Consider the following 26,756-nt stretch of genomic DNA (forward strand, 5'->3'; position numbering starts at 1 on the left):
CGGGCACAGGGAGTTGAGCGCTTCCATTGCGCTCATCTCCATAGTCATCTGCCTGTGCTAGTGAGGCGGTGCAAGGGAGGGAGAGGCGTGTCCCTTCCCCTTTCTCTGATAGGCTGCAGGCACTAGGCCGGCAGCCTATCAGAGGCTGGCATAGGCCGCGCGATGAGGTCATCGCGCTGCCTGAGCCATGCAGCACGGGACACAGGCCGGAAGAGGCCTGCATCGTATAGCTGACATGCAGGTAAGTATAAGTGTTTTTTGACATGTATAATAGTTTTACAGGCATATTAGGGGGGCTCTTGTTACTGGCACATTGGGGGGGCTCTAAGCTCTTGTTACTGGGCTGGCACATGATGGGGGGCTCTTGTTACTGGCACATGGGGGGCTCTTGTTACTGGCACATGGGGGGCTCTTGTTACTGGCACATGATGAGGGGGCTCTTGTTACTGGCACATGATGGGGGGGCTCTTATTACTGGCACATGGGGGGGCTCTTGTTACTGGCACATTGGGGGCTCTTGTTACTGGCATATGGGGGGGCTCGTGTTACTGGCACATGATGTGGAGGCTCTTATTACTGGCACATGATGGGGGCTTATTACTGGCAAATGATGGGGGGTTCTTATTACTGGCACATGATGGGGGTTCTTATTACTGGCACATGGGGGGCTCTTGTTACTGGCACATGATGGGGGTCTCTTGTTACTAGCACATGATGTGGGGCTTATTACTGGCACATGATGGGGGGCTTATTACTGGCACATGATGGGGGGCTTATTACTGGCACATGATGGGGGGCTTATTACTGGCACATGATGGGGGGGCTTATTACTGGCACATGATGGGGGGGGCTCTTATTACTGGCACATTATGGGGGCTCTTATTACTGACACATGATGGGGGGGCTCTTGTTACTGGCACGTGATGGGGGGGCTCTTGTTACTGGCACATGATTGGGGGCACTTATTACTGGCACAGGATTGGGGGCACTTATTACTGGCACATGATTAGGGGCACTTATTACTGGCACATTATTGGGGGCACTTATTACTGGCACATTATTGGTGGGCACTATAGGGGTATCTACTGAGTCCACAAAGAACGAGTATTTTTTATGGGGGGCTCTGTACAGTAGCATTTTATACTGGGACACATTATGGTGGGTACTATGGGGAAGGGGGGAGAGGAGTACTATGGAGTCATCTACGGGGGACACTAAGAAGGGGTATTTTATACTTGCAAATTATGGGGGACACTGAGGGCATCTACTGGGGCACGATATATGGGGCATTTTATACTGGTACATTATGGGGGGCACTAGGAGGAAGGGGGGAGAGGAGCACTATGGAGGCATTTACTGGGGGCACTATATAGGGGTATTTTATACTGGCACAGTATGGGGGCACTATGGGGACATTAGCTCAACTGGAGGCATTACAAGGGGATATTTTTTGCACTGTCACATTATAAAGGAGAATTATTTCTACTGGGGGGGCATAATAGTGGGCATTATAACTCCCCCATGGTATGCCTCTCCCTGCTCTGCTATCCCTCTGCCCCTTCTCCAAATCCTTATTATGAAATCTTTCTCATTAGGATAAAACACAACATCAGCTCCGCCGAGCCCCCCAGCCAAGTGTTGAAGTGGTGTCCGAGATCACCAAGGGCCAAGCCAAGTAATTATAAGTTTTCATGTGAAATATGTTTGTTATACACATATAGCATACACTGTGCCACACAATATACAGTATACCTCTACACTGTGTAGTCTGTTCTATAAGCACCATTGTTTTGTGGCGGCGGACAGAAAATAATCTGGAAGTGCCCCTCCCGAGACCAGGCTCTGGATCCGCCACTGGACCGCTCACAGGAGTGTAAATTTCTTCTAAACTATAATCCGTATCCTCTGACCTGCAGAAATCATCACTCGCTCGGTAACAACTAACAGGCAGTGCCTGTAGGCTGTAGCCTGGCCCTGTTATCGAAGCTAGCTGAGTGGTGTAAGGTTAAGGTCCTAGTAGAGATAAGCGGACGCCTAATCCTGATTTAAAGTTAAAGTTACTGCAGGATATGGATTACAGTTTAGAAATGTCAAATGTACACTCCTGTGAGAGGCGGGGAGGGAGATCTGTGGATGACACTGTTATAGGGAGGGGGATCTGTGAATGACACTGTTATAGGGAGGGGGATCTGTGGATGACACTGTTATGGAGGGGGAAATGGGGATGACACTGTCATGGGGTGGATCTGTGGATGACACATATAGCATAAGATGCTACATATGGTATGTGTAATCCACAGATCCCCTCCATAACAGTGTCATCCACAGATCCCCCCCCCCATAGCAGTGTCATCCACAGATACCCCTCCCTATAAAAGTGTCATCCACAGGCAACTAGGACATGTTGAAATCTGAGTGATTAAAAAAAAAAAAAACAATCACTCAGATTTCAACATGTCCTAGTTGCCTGTGGATGACAATTTTATAGTGAGGGGGAATCTGTGGATGACACTGTTATGGAGGGGGAAATGATGATGACACTGTCATGGGGTGGATCTGTGGATGACACATATAGCATTAGATGCTATATACGGTATGTGTCATCCACAGATCCCACTCCATAACAGTGTCATCCACAGATCCCCCCCATAGCAGTGTCATCCACACAATGACAGAGTCTGCAGGTGGCGGCAGAATGAGGAGAACACAGAGAGGCACAATGACGGAGTCTGGAGCTGGCAGCAGCATGAGTAGGCCACAGAGTGGCACAAAAACTGTGTGTGGAGGTGGCAGCAGCATGAGTAGGCCACAGAGTGGCACAATGATAGAGTCTGGACGTGCCAGTAGCAGCAGCATCAGGAGGAGGCCACAGAGTGGCTCAATGACAGAGTCTGGAGTTGGCAGCAGCATGAGGAAGCCAAAGAGTAGTACAATGACCAAGTCTGGAGGTGGCATCAGCATGAGTAGGCCACAGAGTGGCACAATGACAGAGTCTGGAGGTGGCAGCAGCATGAGGAAGCCACAGAATGGCACAATCACAGAGTGTGGAGGTGGCAGCAGCATGAAGAAGCCACAGAATGGCACAATGACAGAGTGTCTATTGACCAAGATACTTCTGAGGGAACCTGCCTGGCATGAACAGGCCTCTAGTAGCTACAGACAATGAGAAGACAAAGCGCCAAGATAGTTTTGAGTCTGGAAGAGTCGCGAAAAGTTCATCAATATCCTTTCAAAAGTTCATCAACGTCCTTTTACCGCATATAACTGCAGCGCTGACCGCAGAATAAATTTTGTTTTTCGACCAAAATACTTCAATAAAGATTTTACCACATATAACCGCAGCGCTGACCACTGAATTTATTTTGTTTTTCGACCGACATACTTCAATAAAGATTTTACCACATATTACTACAGCGCTGAACGCTGAATAAAATACATTTTTCCACCGAAATAAGTCACAAAAGATTTTACCGCATATAACTGCAGCACTGAACACTATTTATTTTTTCACCTAAATTAGTCACAAAAGATTTTACCGTATATAACTGCAGCGCTGAACGCTGAATACAATTTCTTTTTTCCACCGAAATAAGTCACAAAAGAGTTTACCGCATATAACTGCAGCGCTGAACGCTGAATAAAATTTGTTTTTCCACCGAAATACGTCCTAAAAGGTTTTAACACATATAACTTCGACCAAAATACGTCAATAAATATTTTACCACATATAACAGAGCACGGAGATGGAGAGGGTCTTCGGATTCCCCCCACACTATACGGACGTCTCAGAAATGAACTGCTGCTCCCGACAGCAGCTCCTGGGAAGGTCATGGAGCATCCCGGTCATCCAGCATCTATTCGCTCCGCTGAAGGATTATTTTGAAAGTGTGTAGAAGCCACGCGGGGCCCCCAAGCTACAGATTTATCATCGAGACATCATGGAGATTTTACCGCATAAAACTACAGCGCTGAACGCTGAATAAAATTTGTTTTTCGACCGCAATACTTCCATAAAGTTTTTACCACATATAACTGCAGCGCTGAACGCTGAATACAATTTGTTTTTCCACCAAAATACATCAATAAAGATTTGATTGCATATAACCGCAGCGCTGAACGCTGAATAAAATTAGTTTTTCCACCATAGTACTTCCATAAAGATTTTACCACATATAACTGCAGCGCTGAATGCTGAATACAATTAGTTTTTCATAGAGATATAAAATATAAAATATTGTGACGCACAGGATGAGCCTGAGATCAAATGAGGTGCTCTCAGTAAAGTAGATTCACCCCATCTACTCAATAAAGTAGCAATATAAACAAAAATGCACTGGGCACTCTCTAATATCTCGACCAATACTGAATTTATTATATACTAAGTGCTACCCTATAGTGAAAGGTACTAGGCATAATAAAATATCAAATATAACATAAAAATTGAGGACATCAACAATAAAACATCACAATAAAATTGATAACATAATCGATAATAAAATCGCTGAATAAAACAAAATGCCTATGCTGATTTTCGAACCATAAATGCAACAGCATACACATTAGCAGCACTCACAGGTGTGGAATGTTAAACCTTTGAATCTGAAGGATCGATATTTGTTCGATCAAGATTTATAGCATAAAGATAAAAGTCTTAATCCCACATGAATCGCTTTAGAAGAACAAGGTTAGTCACTGGGAACTCAATTTCATATACAGCTTGTAGTAAGCTATTCCCCAACAAAACGTCCTAGCGGCGTCCCGCTATGTTGAAATCTCAGCGGCGTCCCGCTGAAACAATTAGCTTTGTGTTCCCAACACACATAAGCCGGCATAAAAAATCAAACAGTCTTACCATTCGATGAGGCAAATGCCCATAAGTTGCTCTCGACGTTGGTCTTTCAGTAAAATCGACCGTAGTCTTACGAGTTTTACAAATTTCTTCCGTCTGGATCCCCACGCCGGCGGCTTGTTTGCACGTGAACCTCGATAGTTGTGCACGGTCTTTAATTAGACAAGCTTTTAGCCACCTATTGCGTGGCAGACGGTATTAGACGGGCAATTTCATATAATATTACTTCATCACACATGGCAAGAGATCCTTTGGGGGGTTTGAACCAGATGCGTTTCGGGGTATTAAATAACCCCTTCCTCAGTGGTTACTAGTCCCCCCAGAATGCCCCTCTTTTATAGGGGTTATGATGTGATACAAAATCCGGTCTGGATCTTCTTGTTCATGGAACCAGATGATAATTAGATATTAATCCCTTATTCGAATATAGTCAATGCTGCTATTTGTGAATAATACTTTCAACATCAGTTTATAAATATAAATATATCTGACCATCTAATTAATCGTAAAATCAAAAGAAACAATAATAATAAAATCAATCAAAAATAATATCCCAGCAGTGTTGTAGCTCAAAATCCCACCATACAGTTACACAAACTTAGTTGTACTTTCTATTGGTCGACAAAACGCATCAGATCCCATGCGGTACCGGTGCAGCAATGATGTGTTTTTTTGTAAAAATGGCTAAATGGATAATCCACACTTAAACCTCCTATAACTAGGGGTCTGTTATAGCTATAGTATACCCACTTGCCATCTGGGCCATTTGCCCCCTTCCTGACCAGGCCAAATTTTGCAAAACTGACATATCTCACTTTATGTGGTAATAACTTTGGAGCGCCTTTATTTATCCAAGTCATTCAGTTTTCTCATGACACATTGTACTTCATGATAGTCATAAATTTGAGTCAAAATATTTCACCTTTATTTATGAAAAAATCCCAAATTTACCCAAAAATTTGAAAAATTCGCAATTTTCTAAATTTAAATTTCTCTGCTTTTAAAATAGAAAGTGATACCTCATAAAATATTTATTACGTAACATTCCCCATATGTCTACTTTATGTTGGCATCATTTTGGAAATGTCATTTTATTTTTTTAGGACGTTAGAAGGCTTAGAAGTTTAGAAGCAATTCTTCAAATTTTTAAGAAAATTGCCAAAACCCACTTTTTAAGGACCAGTTCAGGTCTGAAGTCACTTTGTGGGGCCTACATAGTGGATACCCCCATAAATGACCCCATTGTAGAAACTACACCCCTCAAGGTATTCAAAACCGATTTTACAAACTTTGTTAACCCTTTAGGCGTTCCACGAGAATTAAAGGAAAATGGAGATCAAATTTTTAAATTTCACTTTTTTGGCAGATTTTCCATTTTAATAAATTTTTTTCTTTAGCACATCGATGGTTAACAGCCAAACAAAACTCAATATTTATTACCCAGATTCTGCGGTTTACAGAAACACCCCACATGTGGTCATAAACTGCTGTATGGGCACACAGCAGGGCGCAGAAGAAAAGGAACTCCACATGGTTTTTAGGTGCCATGTCCCATTTGAAGCCCCCTGATGCACCCTTACAGTAGAAACTCCCAAGAAGTGACCCCATTTTGGAAACTAGGGGATAAGGTGCCAGTTTTATTAGTACTATTTTTGGGTACATATGATTTTTTGATCATTCATTATAACACTTTATGGGGCAAGGTGACCAAAAAATTTGTTGTTTTAGCACAGTTTCTATTTATTTATTTTTACAGCGTTCACCTGAGGGGTTCAGTCAAGTGACATTTTTATATAGCAGATTGTTACGGACGTGGCGATACCCAATATGTATACTTTTTCTCATTTATTAAAGTTTTACACAATAATAGCATTTTTGAAACAAAAAAATTATGTTTTAGTTTCTCCATGTTCTAAGAGCTATAGTTTTTTTATTTTTTGAGAGATTTTCTTATGTAGGGGCTCATTTTTTGCTGGATGAGGTGTCGGTTTTATTGGTACTATTTTGTGGGACATACGCGTTTTTGATCACTTGGTGTTGCACCTTTTGTGATGCAAGGTGACAAAAATTGCTTGTTTTGACACAGTTTTTTTTTTTTTTACGGTGTTCACCCGAGGGGTTAGGTCATGTGATATTTTTATAGAGCTGGTTTTTACGGACGCGGCAATACCTAATATGTATACTTTTTTTTATTTTTTCTATTTTTAACTTTTTTTTTTCATTCCTTACTTGGGGACTTTTTTTTTTTTACATGTGAAACTTTTTTTAATTTTTTTATTTTCAACTTTTTTTTTTTTTATTTTACACTTTTCGTCCCCCATAAGGTCATACAAGACCTCTGGGGGACATTTGCTTCACTTTTTTTTTTTTTTTTCACTGTTGATTTCTCCTGTAACTGGGGCTGACATAGTAGCCCCAGTTACAGGACAAATGCACCCCTAGAGAGGCTGTACAGCAGCAATCCAGCGCTGTACAGCCTCACAGCAGGGCTGATCGAGGTCTCTGAGAGACCTCACACTGCTCCTGCACACTCCGGTCACGGAGGTCACATGACAGCCGGGCCGGAACAGGAAGCGCACAGAGCTCGGTGAGCGCAGTGTCTGCAGCGATCTAGAAGGCAGGGACACCTGGGCACTGTCCCTGCCTTGTCTTAGGGTTGCAGCTGCACTTTCTGAAAAGACGTACTGGAACGTCCGTTCAGAAATAGACGTCCACCCATAGGAAGTTTATATCCTATGGGCGGACGTAAAGCGGATACCATATATCCCAAAATCTGTTATATTCAACATAATGTCCCATCTAAACATAAGTCTGTTTCTTTGCTGTTGGGAAGAACTTCTTAACACAGAAAATACCGAAGCAAAGGGTGGGGGCCCCTTACTAAGGGAAAACCAGCCAGGGATTGAAAATACCTGGCGAAGTTGACCGTCAGCGAGGGGTGCCCACCTGATGTCTAAAGGAAACCAAAGAGTTCAAACGCTGCATTCAGACCACCAGGAAGCAGGGTGTTCAACTCAAAAATCCGTTGGGTTTCCAACCTAGACATTTTAGCAATATGATTCCCACCCCTCCAATCCTTTTCTACTTTATCAATGGCCGCAAATTTTAGGCCTGATGGATTCTTATCGTGGACAATTCTAAAGTGGTTGGCTAATGAGTGGGTTTCCAGACCTTTCTTAATATTAGCAATATGTTCTGATATGTGCTTCTTCAATGACCTTTTGATCCTCCCAACATATTGACGTTTGCACGGACACTTTACAATATAAATCACATTTTCAGAATTACAAGATAAAATGTGTTTTATAGAGTGTCTGTGCTTGTTTGTGGTTGATATTACTTCACTCGTTATTCGAGGAAAATTAGTGATCTTTAAATTGTTACATTGCCGACATCTAAAAAAATCAAAAAATATTCGCCCAACTGTGGATCGAAGTGGTAGGGTTCATATCATTTTTAATTGTAGGTTCTACTTTATTGCCTAAATTTGCAGCTTTAGTAAATGTGATAAGAGGATTTGTAGGGATGGAAGAGCCTATTATTTTGTCTTTTTGTATTAAGTGCCAATGTTTTTGTATGATGGTCTTAATCTTTTTGTGGTCATGACTATACGGTAATATTAATCGTATTTGATCTTCCTTTTGTTCCTTCTGAGCTATATTTACACAAAAGGCCGCTCGTTCCATATTTCTCACTTTGTTCAGTGCTCCATCTATCAGTGCAACGGGATATTCTTTTTTTTAAAACTCATTCTTCATTTTTAGGATATACAAGGCTATGGTGGCTCACTCCGTTTATAGTTATGGATTGGGTGCTGCTAAGCCTAAAATGACTCACATAGAAGGTAAAAATGTAAAAGATAGAAAGGCTGAGCACTCTCCACCTGGGCCAAACAGAGATACGGACGAAAAGTAGGTAATGGTTACAATATTTATTACACCTAATGCAGATTCAACAATTTAAAATATGCAATATTAAAACAATAACAGCTAGTTAATCATAAAACAAACATATAAAACATATATATAAATCGCAAGGTACATCAATACATCCAATATATATAAATAAGTATAAAAAAAAGCGGTGCTTTTCTGAGATGATGAGTACTATAATTTCTACAATGGCAAGAAAAACCTTTAGGAATGAATATTATCGATAAAAATTCAAAATGCTGAGAGATTGATGAAAAAAATCGATCAAAAAATCCATAAAATCTTCGCCAATAAAGTGCTCAGTGTTTTTTCGGATAATAGTCTAGACAAAGTTCATATTCGATAATTTCAATTCGATAATTTAGACATATTCGATATATGTTCACTGGATGGAATACACCTCTTAATACAGTTCAATTGCCGTCTGACTTGAGCTCACAGTGGCGTCCCACGTGGCTCACAATGTCGGATCCGGCAGTACCTGATTATAGTTGATCAGTTGGAGCGATTCGGGTGGTTCTGTAGTCCCCAATATGAACAGTCTCCAATGGTCTTCACCAGCTTTTTCAGATCTGGGAGATGTATAGGAATCAGGACCCAGTTTGTTTAAATCGAGGTATTCACTCTATGTTGAAGAGTCGAATATTCAACAGAGTGGTAATCCAATTCCAAGATGTTGGGGTCAAAATAAGTTTTCATCAGCTGATGTACGGGTCTTGCAGTAACCAAACGCGTATCGGGGTCTTTGCCTGGCCCCTTCCTCAGTGGTGACCCGCAAAAGGAATCTGTCCCTTTTTATATCCAACATCCTTTAGGGTCTGATGGAACAAAAGTGCGGCATGGATCCGATCGAATATAAAATCTGGTATGGAATAATCGAAATGGTAACTTATGTAGAAAAAAGAGCACATTCAAGGCATATACTTGTATAACAGCAATAGTCTTTTTTAACATTTGCCATTGGATTCTGTCATTATTATACATAAATATTCGTGGGCGGTATTTATGCGGTTTTTAGATCGCAGATGCGATTTTTTTTAGAGAAGGTGCGTTTTGTTGTCCCTTACTTCTGTATATATAAATTATATCAATTACATACAATATAACTCTTAAAATGTGATATAAAACATTTAAAACAAGATATATTAAATTAATTTAAAATGAACAATAGAATTCTTGTCCAGTATTAACTTCACTGGAGAGAAGGGAAAAGAGTGGAAGCCCCCCACCCAAGGGGACCAGAGTGGGTACAACAAACCACCTCTGGGCCAACATCGGGTAGAGGGCTGCCACCCTCGAATCCGACTCAAAGGAAACCGAAGAGTTCGGATTCGGCATTCAAGCCCATAGGTATTATTGAATCAAAGTTAAAAATAAATCTCGATTCAACTCGGGACATTTGTTTGATGAAGTCCCCTCCTCTCCAGTGTGATTTAACCCTTTCAATAGCAGCAAAGGAGAGACAGTTTGGGTCTTGGTTGTGATGCAGTTTAAAATGTCTCGAGACAGTATGTTTCTTTCTTTTAGAGTTCTTTTAGTGCATCCTATATATTGTTTGTCGCACGGACATTGAAGAATATAAATAACATTTTTACTATTACAAGTTAAAAAGTCTTGTATTTCATGTATAAAACTATTAGAAGTGGATGAGACTTTCATTGTTTTTTTAGGAAAACATGTCTTTTTACAATTGGGGCAAGTATTGCACCTAAAAAAAACCTTTCAAATGAAGCCATTTATGCATGGACGGGTCCGAAATAGACTTTCCAGATTTGACAGTCGGGGCAATTTTCAAACCTACATTGGAGGCCTTAGTGTAAACTATGATTGGTTTTCTTGGCCGTAATGCTCCTATAGTTTTATCTTTTTGGATAAAATGCCAGTGTTTATTAATAATTCTTTCAATCTTTTTATAGTGTATATAAAAAGGGAGAATGATGTTTGTACGTTCCAATTCTGGCATACTTTCATGTTTTATAGAATTATCTGTCTCTTTAGGAATTTTATTGAAAAAAGTCTGTCTATCTAATTGTTTTATCTTATTCAACGAGTCTTCAACACATTTTATGGGGTAATTCCTCTCTTTAAATTGTAATTTTAATGCCTCAGCTTCTTGTTCAAAGGTGTCATTATCAGTACAATTCCTCTTTAGACGTATGAATTGGCTGCTCGGAATATTGAGCAGCCATCTAGGTAAATGACAGCTTGAATGGAGGATGAAACCGTTTCTGGCTGTAGGTTTTTGGTAAGTCGAGCATATTAATTTATCTTGTTCAGCTCTAATATTTAGATCCAAAAATTCTAAATGTGTTTTGCTGGTTTTGGAGGAGAAATGGAGGTTCCATTGATTTAGATTAATCCTCTCTAGAAAGGAAGCCAATGTTATTTCGCTTCCCCTCCAAATGAAGATCACGTCGTCAATATAACTGTACCATAGCACCAGGTCCGACCCCAGCATATGATTAATGGTAGGGATGAGCGAACCCAAACTGTATAGTTCGGGTTCGTACCGAATTTTGGGGTGTCCGTGACACGGACCCGAACCCGAACATTTTCGTAAAAGTCTGGGTTCGGGTTCGGTGTTCGGCGCTTTCTTGGCGCTTTTTGAAAGGCTGCAAAGCAGCCAATCAACAAACATCATACTACTTGCCCCAATAGGCCATCACAGCCATGCCTACTATTGGCATGGCTGTGATTGGCCAGTGCAGCATGTGACCCAGCCTCTATATAAGCTTGGGTCACGTAGAGCTGCACGTCACTCTGCTGATACAAGTGTAGGGAGAGGTTGCAGCTGCGACGTTAGGGCGAGATTAGGCAGTGATTAACTCCTCCAAAAGACTTCATTCAGTGATCGATCTACAGCTGTGGATCATTGAACTGCTGCTATTCAATTGCTCACTGTTTTTAGGCTGCCCAGAGCGTTTTTCATTTACTTTTTTCTGGGTTGATCAGCAGCCATTTTGTGGCTTGTGGTGCGCCAGCACAAGCTGCCACCAAGTACATTTAACCATCAATAGTGTGGTTATTTTTTGCTATATCCTACATCAGGGTCAAGCTGTCATCAAGTGCATTTAACCATCAATAGTGTGGTTATTTTTTGGCCATATACTACATCAGGGGCAAGCTTAGCCTGTCACTAAGTGCATTTAACCATCAATAGTGTGGTTATTTTTTGGCTATATCCTATATCAGGGTCAAGCTGTCATCAAGTGCATTTAACCATCAATAGTGTGGTTATTTTTTGGCCATATACTACATCAGGGGCAAGCTGAGCCTGTCACCAAGTGCATTTAACCATCAATAGTGTGGTTATTTTTTGGCTATATCCTACATCAGGGTCAAGCTGAGCCTGTCACCAAGTTATTCTCAATAACTTCACACACACGCTACTGTGCAATTCCAAGTCTAATTCTGTGTGTAAACGTATACCTGTCACCCAGCGCCTAAAAAATAGGCCTCACATTTATATTCATCCAAATCTGTCATTACTGCTTTAGCTGGTCAAGTTATTTAGTGTCCGTCAAAGCACAGTTTGTTCTGGGTTGAAATACAATTCCCAATTTTGCAATTCTCTAAATTAGTGGTTTCTGCTGTATCAGGCCTACTTTAAATCTATCCCTAAAAGGGTATATTAGATTCAAGGTGCTGATAGGGTCATTCTCAATAACTTCACACACACGCTACTGTGCAGATCCAAGTCTAATTCTGTGATTAAACGTATACCTGTCACCCAGCGCCTAAAAAATAGGCCTCACATTTATATTCATCCAAATCTGTCATTACTGCTTTAGCTGGTCAAGTTATTTAGTGTCCGTCAAAGCACAATTTTTGTTCTGGGTTGAAATACAATTCCCATTCTTGCAATTCTCTAAAATAGTGGTTTCTGCTGTATCAGGCCTACTTTAAATCTATCCCTAAAAGGGTATATTAGATTCAAGGTGCTGATAGGGTAATTCTCAATAACTTCACACACACGCTACTGTGCAGATCCAAGTCTAATTCTGTCCGTAAACGTATACTTGTCACCCAGCGCCTAAATAATAGGCCTCAAATTTATATTCAGCTAAATCTGTCATTACTGGTGTGCCTGTATTAGTGTAATACGGTACCTAAATAGATAGCCAGATAGTGTTAGGTGTCTGTAAAAAAAGGCCTGAATTTGAATTCAATACATTGGCCCGAATAATATTTTTCTTATTGTGGTGAACGGTAACAATGAGGAAAACATCTAGTAAGGGACGCGGACGCGGACATAGTCGTGGTGGTGTTAGTGGACCCTCTGGTGCTGGGAGAGGAAGTGGCCATTCAGCCACAGCCACACGTCCTAGTGTACCAACTACCTCAGGTCCCAGTAGCCGCCAGAATTTACAGCCATATTTGGTGGGGCCCAATGCCGATCTAAGGATGGTAAGGCCTGAGCAGGTACAGGCATTAGTCAATTGGGTGGCCGACAGTGGATCCAGCACGTTCACATTATCTCCCACCCAGTCTTCTGCAGAAAGCGCACAGATGGCGCATGAAAACTAAGCCCATCAGTCTGTCACATCACCCCCATGCATATCAGGGAAACTGTCTGAGCCTCTAGTTATGCAGCAGTCTCTTATGCTGTTTGAAGACTCTGCTGGCAGGGTTTCCCAAGGGTATCCACCTAGCCCTTTCCCAGGGGTGGAAGAGATAGAATGCACTAACGCACAACCACTTATGTTTCCTGATGATGAGGACATGGGAATACCACCTCAGCACGTCTCTGATGATGATACACAGGTGCCAACTGCTGCGTCTTTCTGCAGTGTGCAGACTGAACAGGAGGTCAGGGATCAAGACTGGGTGGAAGACGATTCAGGGGACGATGAGGTCCTAGACCCCACATGGAATGAAGGTCGTGCCACTGACTTTCACAGTTCGGAGGAAGAGGCAGTGGTGAGACCGAGCCAACAGCGTAGCAAAAGACAAAGAGGGAGCAGTGGGCAAAAGCAGAATACCCGCCGCCAAGAGACTCCGCCTGCTACTGACTGCCGCCATCTGGGACCAAGAACCCCAAAGGCAGCTTCAAGGAGTTCCCTGGCATGGCACTTCTTCAAACAATGTGCTGACGACAAGACCCGAGTGGTTTGCACGCTGTGCCATCAGAGCCTGAAGCGAGCCATTAACGTTCTGAACCTTAGCACAACCTGAATGACCAGGCACCTGCATGCAAAGCATGAACTGCAGTGGAGTAAACACCTTAAAAACAAGTAAGTCACTCAGGCTCCACCTGCTACCTCTTCTGCTGCTGCCGCCTCGGCCTCTTCTGCTGCTGCCGCCGCCTTGGCCTCTTCCTCCGCCTCTGGAGTAACGTTGGCACCTGCCGCCCAGCAAACATGGGATGTACCACCAACACCACCACCTGCGTCACCAAGCATCTCAACCATGTCACACGGCAGCGTTCAGCTCTCCATCTCACAAACATTTGAGAGAAAGCGTAAATTCCCACCTAGCCACCCTTGATCCCTGGCCCTGAATGCCAGCATTTCTAAACTACTGGCCTATGAAATGCTGTCATTTAGGCTGGTGGACACACACAGCTTCAAACAGCTCATGTCGCTTGCTGTCCCACAGTATGTTGTTCCCAGCCGCCACTACTTCTCCAAGAGAGCCGTGCCTTCCCTGCACAACCAAGTATCCGATAAAATCAAGTGTGCACTGCGTAACGCCATCTGTGGCAAGGTCCACCTAACCACAGATACGTGGACCAGTAAGCACGGCCAGGGACGCTATATCTCCCTAACTGAACACTGGGTAAATGTAGTGGCGGCTGGGCCCCAGGCGGAGAGCTGTTTGGCGCACGTCCTTCCGCCGCCAAGGATCGCAGGCAACATTCTTTGCCTCCTGTCTCCTCCTCCTCCTACTCAGCTTCCTCCTCCTCTTCTTCCACCTGCTCATCCAGTCAGCCACACACCTTCACCACCAACTTCAGCACAGCCCGGGGTAAACGTCAGCAGGCCGTTCTGAAACTCATATGTTTGGGGGACAGGCCCCACACCGCACAGGAGTTGTGGGGGGGTATAGAACAACAGACCGACGAGTGGTTGCTGCCGGTGAGCCTCAAGCCCGGCCTGGTGGTGTGCGATAATGGGCGAAATCTCGTTGCAGCTCTGGGACTAGCCGGTTTGACGCACATCCCTTGCCTGGCGCATGTGCTGAATTTGGTGGTGCAGAAGTTCATTCACAACTACCCCGACATGTCAGAGCTGCTGCATAAAGTGCAGGCCGTCTGTTCACGCTTCCTGCGTTCACATCCTGCCGCGTAACTTCGGCCTTCCCGCTCACCGCCTCATATGTGACGTGCCCACCAGGTGGAACTCCACCTTGCACATGCTGGACAGACTGTGCGAGCAGCAGCAGGCCATAGTGGAGTTTCAGCTGCAGCACGCACGGGTCAGTCGCACTGTGGAACAGCACCACTTCACCACCAATGACTGGGCCTCCATGCGAGACCTGTGTGCCCTGTTGCGCTGTTTCGAGTACTCCACCAACATGGCCAGTGGCGATGATGCCGTTATCAGCGTTACAATACCACTTCTATGTCTCCTTGAGAAAACACTTAGGGCGATGATGGAAGAGGAGGTGGCCCAGGAGGAGGAGGAGGAAGAGGGGTCATTTTTAGCACTTTCAGGCCAGTCTCTTCGAAGTGACTCAGAGGGAGGTTTTTTGCAACAGCAGAGGCCAGGTACAAATGTGGCCAGACAGGGCCCACTACTGGAGGACGAGGAGGACGAGGATGAGGAGGGGGTGGAGGAGGATGAGGATGAAGCATGTTCACAGCGTGGTGGCACCCAACGCAGCTCGGGCCCATCACTGGTGCGTGGCTGGGGGGAAACGCAGGACGATGACGATACGCCTCCCACAGAGGACAGCTTGTCCTTACCTCTGGGCAGCATGGCACACATGAGCGATAAAATGCTGCAGTGCCTGCGCAACGACAGCAGAGTTACCCACATTTTAACGTGTGCGGAGTAATGGGTTGCCACCCTGCTGGATCCACGGTACAAAGACAATGTGCCCACCTTATTTCCTGCACTGGAGCGTGATAGGAAGATGCGCGAGTACAAGCGCACGTTGGTAGACGCGCTACTGAGAGCATTCCCAAATGTCACAGGGGAACAAGTGGAAGCCCAAGGCGAAGGCAGAGGAGGAGCAAGAGGTCGCCAACACAGCTGTGTCACGGCCAGCTCCTCTGAGGGCAGGGTTAGCATGGCAGAGATGTGGAAAAGTTTTGTCACCACGCCACAGCTAACTGCACCACCACCTGATACGGAACGTGTTAGCAGGAGGCAACATTTCACTAACATGGTAAAACAGTACCTGTGCACACCCCTCCACGTACTGACTGATGGTTCGGCCCCATTCAACTTCTGGGTCTCCAAATTGTCCACGTGGCCAGAGCTAGCCTTTTATGCCTTGGAGGTGCTGGCCTGCCTGGCGGCCAGCATTTTTTCTGAACGTGTATTCAGCACGGCAAGGGGCGTCATTACAGACAAACGCAGCCGCCTGTCTACAGCCAATGTGGACAAGCTGACGTTCATAAAAATGAACCAGGCATGGATCCCACAGGACCTGTCCATCTCTTGTGCAGATTAGACATTAACTACCTCCCCTTAGCCATATATTATTGTACTCCAGGGCACTTCCTCATTCAATCCTATTTTTATTTTGATTTTACCATTATATTGCGGGGCAACCCAAAGTTGAATGAACCTCTCCTCTGTCTGGGTGCCGGGGCCTAAAAATATCTGACAGTGGCCTGTTCCAGTGGTGGGTGACATGAAGCCTGATTCTCTGCTATGACATGAAGACTGATTCTCTGCTGACATGAAGCCAGTTTCTCTGCTATGGGACCTCTCTCCTCTGCCTGGGTGCCTGGGCCTAAGTATGTGACAATGGACTGTTCCAGTGGTGGGTGACATGAAGCCTGAGTCTCTGCTATGACATGAAGACTGATTCTCTGCTGACATGAAGCCTGAAACTCTGTTATGGGACCTCTCTCCTCTGTCTGGGTGCCGGGGCCTAAAAATATCTGACAGTGGCCTGTTCCAGTGGTGGGTGACATGAAGCCTGATTCTCTGCTATGACATGAAGACTGATTCTCTGCTGACATGAAGCCTGAATATCTGTTATGGGACCTCTATCCTCTGTCTGGGTGCCGGGGCCTAAAAATATCTGACAGTGGCCTGTTCCAGTGGTGGGTGACATGAAGCCTGATTCTCTGCTATGACATGAAGACTGATTCTCTGCTGACATGAAGCCTGAATCTCTGTTATGGGACCTCTCTCCTCTGTCTGGGTGCCGGGGCCTAAAAATATCTGACAGTGGCCTGTTCCAGTGGTGGGTGACATGAAGCCTGATTCTCTGCTATGACATGAAGACTGATTCTCTGCTGACATGAAGCCTGAATCTCTGTTATGGGACCTCTATCCCCTGTCTGGGTGCCGGGGCCTAAAAATATCTGACAGTGGCCTGTTCCAGTGGTGGGTGACATGAAGCCTGATTCTCTGCTATGACATGAAGACTGATTCTCTGCTGAGTCGCTGACATGAAGCCTGAATCTCTTTTATGGGACCTCTCTCCTCGGTCTGGGTGCCGCGGCCTAAAAATATCTGACAGTGGCCTGTTCCAGTGGTGGGTGACATGAAGCCTGATTCTCTGCTATGACATGAAGACTGATTCTCTGCTGAGTCGCTGACTTGAAGCCAGATTCTATGTTATGGGACCTCTCTCCTCTGTCTGGGTGTCGGGGCCTAAATTATATGACAATGGACTGTACCAATGTTGGGTGACGTGAAGCATGATTCTCTGCTATGACATGAAGACTGATTCTCTGCTGACATGAAGCCAGATTCTATGTTATGGGACCTCTCTCCTCTGTCTGGGTGCCGGGGCCTAAATTATATGACAATGGACTGTTCCAATGTTGGGTGAAATGAAGCATGATTCTCTGCTATGACATGAAGACTGATTCTCTGCTGACATGAAGCCTGAATCTCTGCTATGGGACCTCTCTCCTCTGCCTGGGTGCCTGGGCCTAAATATCTGACAATGGACTGTTCCAGTGGTGGGTGACGTGAAGCCTGATTCTCTGCTATGACATGAAGACTGATTCTCTGCTGACATGAAGCCTGATTCTCTGCTATGGGACCTCTCTCCAATTGATATTGGTTAATTTTTATTTATTTTATTTTTATTTTTATTCATTTCCCTATCCACATTTGTTTGCAGGGGATTTAACTAAATTTTTCTGCCTTTTGCAGCCCTCTAGCCCTTTCCTGGGCTGTTTTACAGGCTTTTTAGTGCCGAAAAGTTTGGGTCCCCATTGACTTCAATGGGGTTCGGGACGAAGTTCGGGTCGGGTTCGGATCCCGAACTCGAACATTTCCGGGAAGTTCGGCCGAACTTCTCGAACCCGAACATCCAGGTGTTCGCTCAACTCTAATTGATAGTCAATTCTTCCCACTTCGACATGAAGAGGTTGGCATAGCTGGGGGGCAAACCTGGTGCCCATGGCTGTCCCAGTGGTCTGGAGATAGTAATCTGCAACAAAATAAAAATAATTATGTTTTAAAATCAGTTCTACACCCTCTGCTATAAAATTAATTTGTTCATCATAAAATAATTTACTGTTTTTAAGTTGGCTGTTCATCGCTGCTACTCCCTGTGTGTGATCAATTGATGTATATAATGTTTGGACATCTAAAGTACCCAAAATCCATTGGGAATCATATTTTAACTTTTCAATAATTTCTACTACTTGAGTTGTGTCTTTAATATAAGATCTAGTTTTTTTGACAACAGGTTGGAGTAGATTATCTATGTATTGAAAAAGATTTGCCGTTAATGAACCAATTCCCGAAATAATGGGGCAGCCTGGTGGTTTAACTGGATTTTTGTGGACTTTGGGTAAACAATAAAAGACAGGGAGTTTGCATTGTTTGTCTAAGATTAGGGATGAGCGAACCCGAACTGTATAGTTCGGGTTCGTACCGAATTTTGGGGTGTCCGTGACACAGACCCGAACCCGAACATTTTCGTAAAAGTCTGTGTTCGGGTTCGGTGTTCGGCGCTTTCTTGGCGCTTTTTGAAAGGCTGCAAAGCAGCCAATCAACAAGCGTCATACTACTTGCCCCAAGAGGCCATCACAGCCTTGCCTACTATTGGCATGGCTGTGATTGGCCAGTGCAGCATGTGACCCAGCCTCTATATAAGCTTGGGTCACGTTGCGCTGCACGTCACTCTGCTGATTGAAGCATAGGGAGAGGTTGCTGCTGCGACGTTAGGGCGAGATTAGGCAGATTAACTCCTCCAAAAGACTTCATTCTGTGATCGATCGGCAGCTGTGGATCATTGAAGTGCTAATATTGACTTGCTCACTTTTTTGAGGCTGCCCAGAGCGTTTTTAGATCACTTTTTTTCTGGGGTGATCGGCGGCCATTTTGTGACTTGTGGTGCGCCAGCACAAGCTATCACCAAGTGTATTTAACCATCAATAGTGTGGTTATTTTGTGCTATATCCTACATCAGCTGCAGGCTGAGCCTGTGTCACCGAAGTGCATTTAACCATCAACAGTCTGGTTATTTTTTGGCCATATACTACATCAGCTGCAGGCTGAGCCTGTGTCACCGAAGTGCATTTAACCATCAACAGTCTGATTATTTTTTGGCCATATACTACATCTGGTGCAGGCTGAGCCTGTGTCACCCAAGTGCATTTAACCATCAACAGTGTGGTTATTTTTTAGCCAAATACTACATCAGGGGCAAGTTGAGACATTTCTATTCAACCAAATCTGTACTGTTTTAGCTGGTCAAGTTATTTGTAGTGACCGTAAAAGCACACTTTTTGTTCTGGGTTGAAAAACTATTCCCAAATTTGCCATTCTCAAAATAACTAGTTTCTGGTATATGAGGCCTACTTGAAATCTATCCCAAAAAGGATATCTTACATTGAAGGTGCTGATAGTGTCATTCAGAAAAACCTAAGACACACGCTACCGTGCAGATAGAAGTCTGATTCTGTGATTAAACAAATACCTGTCACACAGCGCAAAAAAAAAAAAACAGGCCTCACATCTCTATTCAACCAAATCTGTACTGTTTTAGCTGGTCAAGTTATTTGTAGTGACCGTAAAAGCACATTTTTTTTTCTGGGTTGAAAAACTATTCCCAAATTTGCCATTCTCAAAATAACTAGTTTCTGGTATTTGAGGCCTACTTGAAATCTATCCCAAAAAGGATATCTTACATTGAAGGTGCTGATAGTGTCATTCAGAAAAACCTAAGACACACGCTACCGTGCAGATAGAAGTCTGATTCTGTGATTAAACCTATACCTGTCACACAGCGCAAAAAAAAACAGGCCTCACATCTCTATTCAACCAAATCTGTACTGTTTTAGCTGGTCAAGTTATTTCTAGTGACCGTAAAAGCACATTTTTTTTTCTGGGTTGAAAAACTATTCCCAAATTTGCCATTCTCAAAATAACTAGTTTCTGGTATTTGAGGCCTACTTGAAATCTATCCCAAAAAGGATATCTTACATTGAAGGTACTGATAGTGTCATTCAGAAAAACCTAAGACACACGCTACCGTGCAGATAGAAGTCTGATTCTGTGATTAAGCCTATACCTGTCACACAGCGCAAAAAAAAAACAGGCCTCACATTTCTATTTAACCAAATCTGTACTGTTTTAGCTGGTCAAGTTATTTGTAGTGACCGTAAAAGCAGACTTTTTGTTCTGGGTTGAAAAACTATTCCCAAATTTGCCATTCTCAAAATAACTAGTTTCTGGTATTTGAGGCCTACTTGAAATCTATCCCAAAAAGGATATCTTACATTGAAGGTGCTGATAGTGTCATTCAGAAAAACCTAAGACACACGCTACCGTGCAGATAGAAGTCTGATTCTGTGATTAAACCTATACCTGTCACATAGCGCAAAAAAAAAACAGGCCTGACATGTCTATTCAACCAATTTGTAGTGACCGTAAAAGCACATTTTTTGTTCTGGGTTGAAAAACTATTCCCAAATTTGCCATTCTCAAAATTGGTGAACGGGAACAATAAGGAAAACATCTAATAAGGGACGCGGACGCGGACGTGGACATGGTCGTGGTGGTGTTAGTGGACCCTCTGGTGCTGGGAGAGGACGTGGCCGTTCTGCCACAGCCCCACTTCCTAGTGAACCAACTACCTCAGGTCCCAGTAGCCAGCAGAATTTACAGCGATATTTGGTGGGGCCCAATGCCGTTCTAAGGATGGTAAGGCCTGAGCAGGTACAGGCATTAGTCAATTGGGTGGCCGACAGTGGATCCAGCACGTTCACATTATCTCTCACCCAGTCTTCTGCAGAAAGCGCACAGATGGCGCATGAAAACCAAGCCCATCGGTCTGTCACATCACCCCCATGCATATCAGGGAAACTGTCTGAGCCTCAAGTTATGCAGCAGTCTCTTATGCTGTTTGAAGACTCTGCTGCCAGGGTTTCCCAAGGGCATCCACCTAGCCCTTCCCCAGGGGTGGAAGAGATAGAATGCACTAACGCACAACCACTTATGTTTCCTGATGATGAGGACATGGGAATACCACCTCAGCACGTCTCTGATGATGACGAAACACAGGTGCCAACTGCTGCGTCTTTCTGCAGTGTGCAGACTGAACAGGAGGTCAGGGATCAAGACTGGGTGGAAGACGATGCAGGGGACGATGAGGTCCTAGACCCCACATGGAATGAAGGTCGTGCCACTGACTTTCAGAGTTCGGAGGAAGAGGCAGTGGTGAGACCGAGCCAACAGAGTAGCAAAAGAGGGAGCAGTGGGCAAAATCAGAACACCCACCGCCAAGAGACTCCGCCTGCTACTGACCGCCGCCATCTGGGACCGAGCACCCCAAAGGCAGCTTCAAGGAGTTCTCTGGCATGGCACTTCTTCAAACAATGTGCTAACGACAAGACCCGAGTGGTTTGCACGCTGTGCCATCAGAGCCTGAAGCGAGGCATTAACGTTCTGAACCTTAGCACAACCTGCATAACCAGGCACCTGCATGCAAAGCATGAACTGCAGTGGAGTAAACACCTTAAAAACAAGGAAGTCACTCAGGCTCCCCCTGCTACCTCTTCTGCTGCTGCCGCCTTGGCCTCTTCTGCTGCTGCCGCCGCCTCAGCCTCTTCTGCTGCTGCTGCCGCCGCCTCGGCCTCTTCCTCTGCCTCTGGCACCTGCCGCCCAGCAAACATGGTATGTACCACCAACACCACCACCTCCGTCACCAAGCATCTCAACCATGTCACACGGCAGCGTTCAGCTCTCCATCTCACAAACATTTGAGAGAAAGCGTAAATTCCCACCTAGCCACCCTCGATCCCTGGCCCTGAATGCCAGCATTTCTAAACTACTGGCCTATGAAATGCTGTCATTTAGGCTGGTGGACACAGACAGCTTCAAATAGCTCATGTCGCTTGCTGTCCCACAGTATGTTGTTCCCAGCCGGCACTACTTCTCCAAGAGAGCAGTGCCTTCCCTGCACACACAAGTGTCCGATAAAATCAAGTGTGCACTGCGCAACGCCATCTGTGGCAAGGTCCACCTAACCACAGATACGTGGACCAGTAAGCAGTAAGCTCTGGGACTAGCCGGTTTGACGCACATCCCTTGCCTGGCGCATGTGCTGAATTTGGTGGTGCAGAAGTTCATTCGCAACTACCCCGACATGTCAGAGCTGCTGCATAAATTGCGGGCCATCTGTTCGCGCTTCCGGCGTTCACACCCTGCCGCTGCTCGCCTTCCCGCTCCCCGCCTCATATGCGACGTACCCACCAGGTGGAAATCCACCTTGCATATGCTGGACAGACTGTGCGAGCAGCAGCAGGCCATAGTGGAGTTTCAGCTGCAGCACGACCGGGTCAGTCGCACTGTGGATCAGACACACCTCACCACCAATGACTGGGCCTCCATGCGAGACCTGTGTGCCCTGTTGCATTGTTTCGAGTACTCCACCAACATGGCCAGTGGCGATGACGCCGTTATCAGCGTTACAATACCACTTCTATGTCTCCTTGAGAAAACACTTAGGGCGATGATGGAAGAGGAGGTGGCCCAGGAGGAAGAGGAGGAAGAGGGGTCATTTTTAGCACTTTCAGGCCAGTATCTTCGAAGTGACTCAGAGGGAGGTTTTTTGCAACACCAGAGGCCAGGTACAAATGTGGCCAGACAGGGCCCACTACTGGAGGACGAGGAGGACGAGGATGAGGAGGAGGTGGAGGAGGATGAGGATGAAGCATGTTCACAGCGGGGTGGCACCCAAAGCAGCTCGGGCCCATCACTGGTGCGTGGCTGGGGGGAAACACAGGACGATGACGATACGCCTCCCACAGAGGACAGCTTGTCCTTACCTCTGGGTAGCCTGGCACACATGAGCGACTACATGCTGCAGTGCCTGCGCAACGACAGCAGAGTTGCCCACATTTTAACGTGTGCGGACTACTGGGTTGCCACCCTGCTGGATCCCCGGTACAAAGACAATGTGCCCACCTTACTACCTACACTGGAGCGTGATCGGAAGATGCGCGAGTACAAGCGCACGTTGGTAGACGGGCTACTGAGAGCATTCCCAAATGTCACAGGGGAACCAGTGGAAGCACAAGGCGAAGGCAGAGGAGGAGCAAGAGGTCGCCAACGCAGCTGTGTCACGCCCAGCTCCTCTGAGGGCAGGGTTAGCATGGCAGAGATGTGGAAAAGTTTTGTCAACATGCCACAGCTAATTGCACCACCACCTGATACGGAACGTGTTAGCAGGAGGCAACATTTCACTAACATGGTGGAACCAGGCATGGATCCCACAGGACCTGTCCATCCCTTGTGCAGATTAGATATTAACTACCTCCCCTTAACAATATATTATTCTACTCCAGGGCACTTCCTCATTCAATACTATTTTTAATTTCATTTTACCATTATATTGCGGGGCAACCCAAAGTTGAATGAACCTCTCCTCTGTCTGGGTGCCGGGGCCTAAATGTGTGACAGTGGCCTGTTCCAGTGGTGGGTGACGTGAAGCCTGATTCTCTGCTATGACATGAAGACAGATTCTGTGCTGACATAAGGCCAGATTCTTTGTTACGGGACCTCTCTCCTCTGCCTGGGTGCCTGGGCCTAAATGTGTGACAGTGGCCTATTCCAGTGGTGGGTGATGTGAAGCCTGATTCTCTGCTATGACATGAAGACAGATTCTGCGCTGACATAAGGCCAGATTCTCTGTTACGGGACCGTTCTCCTCTGTCTGGGTGCCGGGGCCTAAATGTGTGACAGTGGCCTGTTCCAGTGGTGGGTGACGTGAAGCCTGATTCTCTGCTATGACATGAAGACTGATTCTGCGCTGACATAAGGCCAGATTCTCTGTTACGGGACCTCTCTCCTCTGCTGGGTGCCTGGGCCTAAATGTGTGACAGTGGCCTGTTCCAGTGGTGGGTGACGTGAAGCCTGATTCTCTGCTATGACATGAAGACTGATTCTCTGCTGACATGAAGCCAGATTCTCTGTTACGTGACCTCTCTCCTCTGCCTGGGTGCCTGGGCTTAAATATGTGACAGTGGCCTGTTCCAGTGGTAGGTGACGTAAAGCCTGATTCTCTGCTATGACATGAAGACAGATTCTGCGCTGACATAAGGCCAGATTCTCTGTTACGGGACCGCTCTCCTCTGTCTGGGTGCCGGGGCCTAAATGTGTGACAGTGGCCTGTTCCAGTGGTGGGTGACGTGAAGCCTGATTCTCTGCTATGACATGAAGACTGATTCTGTGCTGACATGAAGCCAGATTCTCTGCTATGGCATGAAGAGACTGATTCTGTGCTGACATGAAGCCAGATTCTTTGCTATGGCATGAAGAGACTGATTCTCTGCTGACGTGAAGCCAGATTATCTGCTATGGGACCTCTGTCCAATTGATATTGGGTCATTTTTATTTTTTTTATTTTAATTCATTTCCCTATCCACATTTGTTTGCAGGGGATTTACCTACATGTTGCTGCCTTTTGCAGCCCTCTAGCTCTTTCCTGGGCTGTTTTACAGCCTTTTTAGTGCCCAAAAGTTTGGGTCCCCATTGACTTCAATGGGGTTCGGGACGAAGTTCGGTTCGGGTTCGGATCCCGAATTCGAACATTTCCGGGAAGTTCGGCCGAACTTCTCGAACCCGAACATCCAGGTGTTCGCTCAACTCTATCTAAGATAAATTTTGTTTCACAGTCTGATAAAATCTTATTTTGTGTGCCTTTTAATACAGTAATCTTTTAAAATAAGTTAAAAAATTTCTGTCGGATCTGCATTCAATTTGGTGTAGGTATTTGTATCAGCTAATTGTCTCTTACATTCCTCATTGTAATCTTGAGTGTTCATAATCACAATCGCCCCACCTTTATCGGCAGGGCGTATTGTGATATTTTCCATAGATTGTAAGTTTTTTATTGCTTGGATTTCTAAATTAGAGAGATTGTTTTTTATAAATTTGGTATTTAATGATCTTATGTCTTGTTCCACGCTTTTACGGAATGTATTCATTTCAGGACTGATTTCTTGTCTAGGGAATTTTAAAGATTTTGGTCTCAATTCTGTATGTGTATACTTTAAGTTCTCCTCCAAATTTACAATGATTGGATTCTTTAGGAAGTATTTTTTAAGACAAAGTTTACGGATATATTTTTCAATTCCTATATACGTATCGAATTTATTCGCTTTGGCAGTAGGGGCAAATTTTAGCCCTTTGTTTAAAAGTTTGATTTGGGATTCAGTTAATTTGACATCACTTAAATTAATTATGGCATCTTGACTTAGATTTATTTCCTGTTGTGATCTCTTTCGTTGACTCCTCCGTGTTTTTCTCTTCCTGTTTGATACGTGTATTTTTTGTGATTTTTCTGTCTCTCTTGTGGCCAATCATGCTCCTGGTATTGATTGTGTCTCTGAGGCGATAGGTCGCGACGGACTCTGTGGTCCCAGTCTACATTCTCTTGCCTGTTCCTCAGATTGTATGGGTGTAAGGTGGGTGGGGGGGGAATAACGTGATCTGTTCGGTGAGTGCCTGGTGTCGTTGTGATATTGTCTCGTTCGTGCTCTGTGATTTGGTGGTGTCCGGTCTAAAAAATAATCACTCATTAAGACTTCATACCTATTAGAAGTTGGAATATTAGATTTTATTTGTGCTGTGTCCTGTGTAGAGTGATTTAGGTTAATGTTAGTTAATTTTTTGGAATCTTTTGTGTCGCTATGTGAATCTAGTGATTGCGCACATTTCTATAGATTGAGTTTGTGAAGGATTTGATTTTTTTCTTTCCTAGTTAATGAACTTTTTGAACTGTTCCAGTGGTGGGTGACGTGAAGCCTGATTCTCTGCTATGACATGAAGCCTGATTCTCTGCTATGACTTGAAGCCTGATTCTCTGCTATGACATGAAGCCTGATTCTCTGCAATGGGACCTCTCTCCTCTGTCTGGGTGCCGAGGCCTAAATATCTGACAATGGCCTGTTCCAGTGGTGGGTGACGTTAAGCCTGATTCTCTGCTATGACATGAAGCCTGATTCTCTGCTATGACTTGAAGCCTGATTATCTGCTATGACTTGAAGCCTGATTCTCTGCCTGATTCTCTGCTATGACATGACGCCTGATTCTCTGCTATGGGACCTCTCTCCTCTGTCTGGGTGCCGGGGCCTAAATATCTGACAATGGCCTGTTCCAGTGGTGGGTGACGTGAAGCCTGATTCTCTGCTATGACATGAAGCCTGATTCTCTGCTATGGGACCTCTCTCCTCTGTCTGGGTGCCGGGGCCTAAAAATATCAGCGTTTTGTCTGAACATGTATTCAGCACGGCAGGGGGCGTCATTACAGACAAACGCAGCCGCCTGTCTACAGCCAATGTGGACAAGCTGACGTTCATAAAAATGAACCAAGCATGGATCCTA

This window comes from Bufo bufo, chromosome 4, assembly GCF_905171765.1.
Source record: "Bufo bufo chromosome 4, aBufBuf1.1, whole genome shotgun sequence".
In the NCBI taxonomy this organism is placed as follows: Eukaryota; Metazoa; Chordata; class Amphibia; order Anura; family Bufonidae; genus Bufo; species Bufo bufo.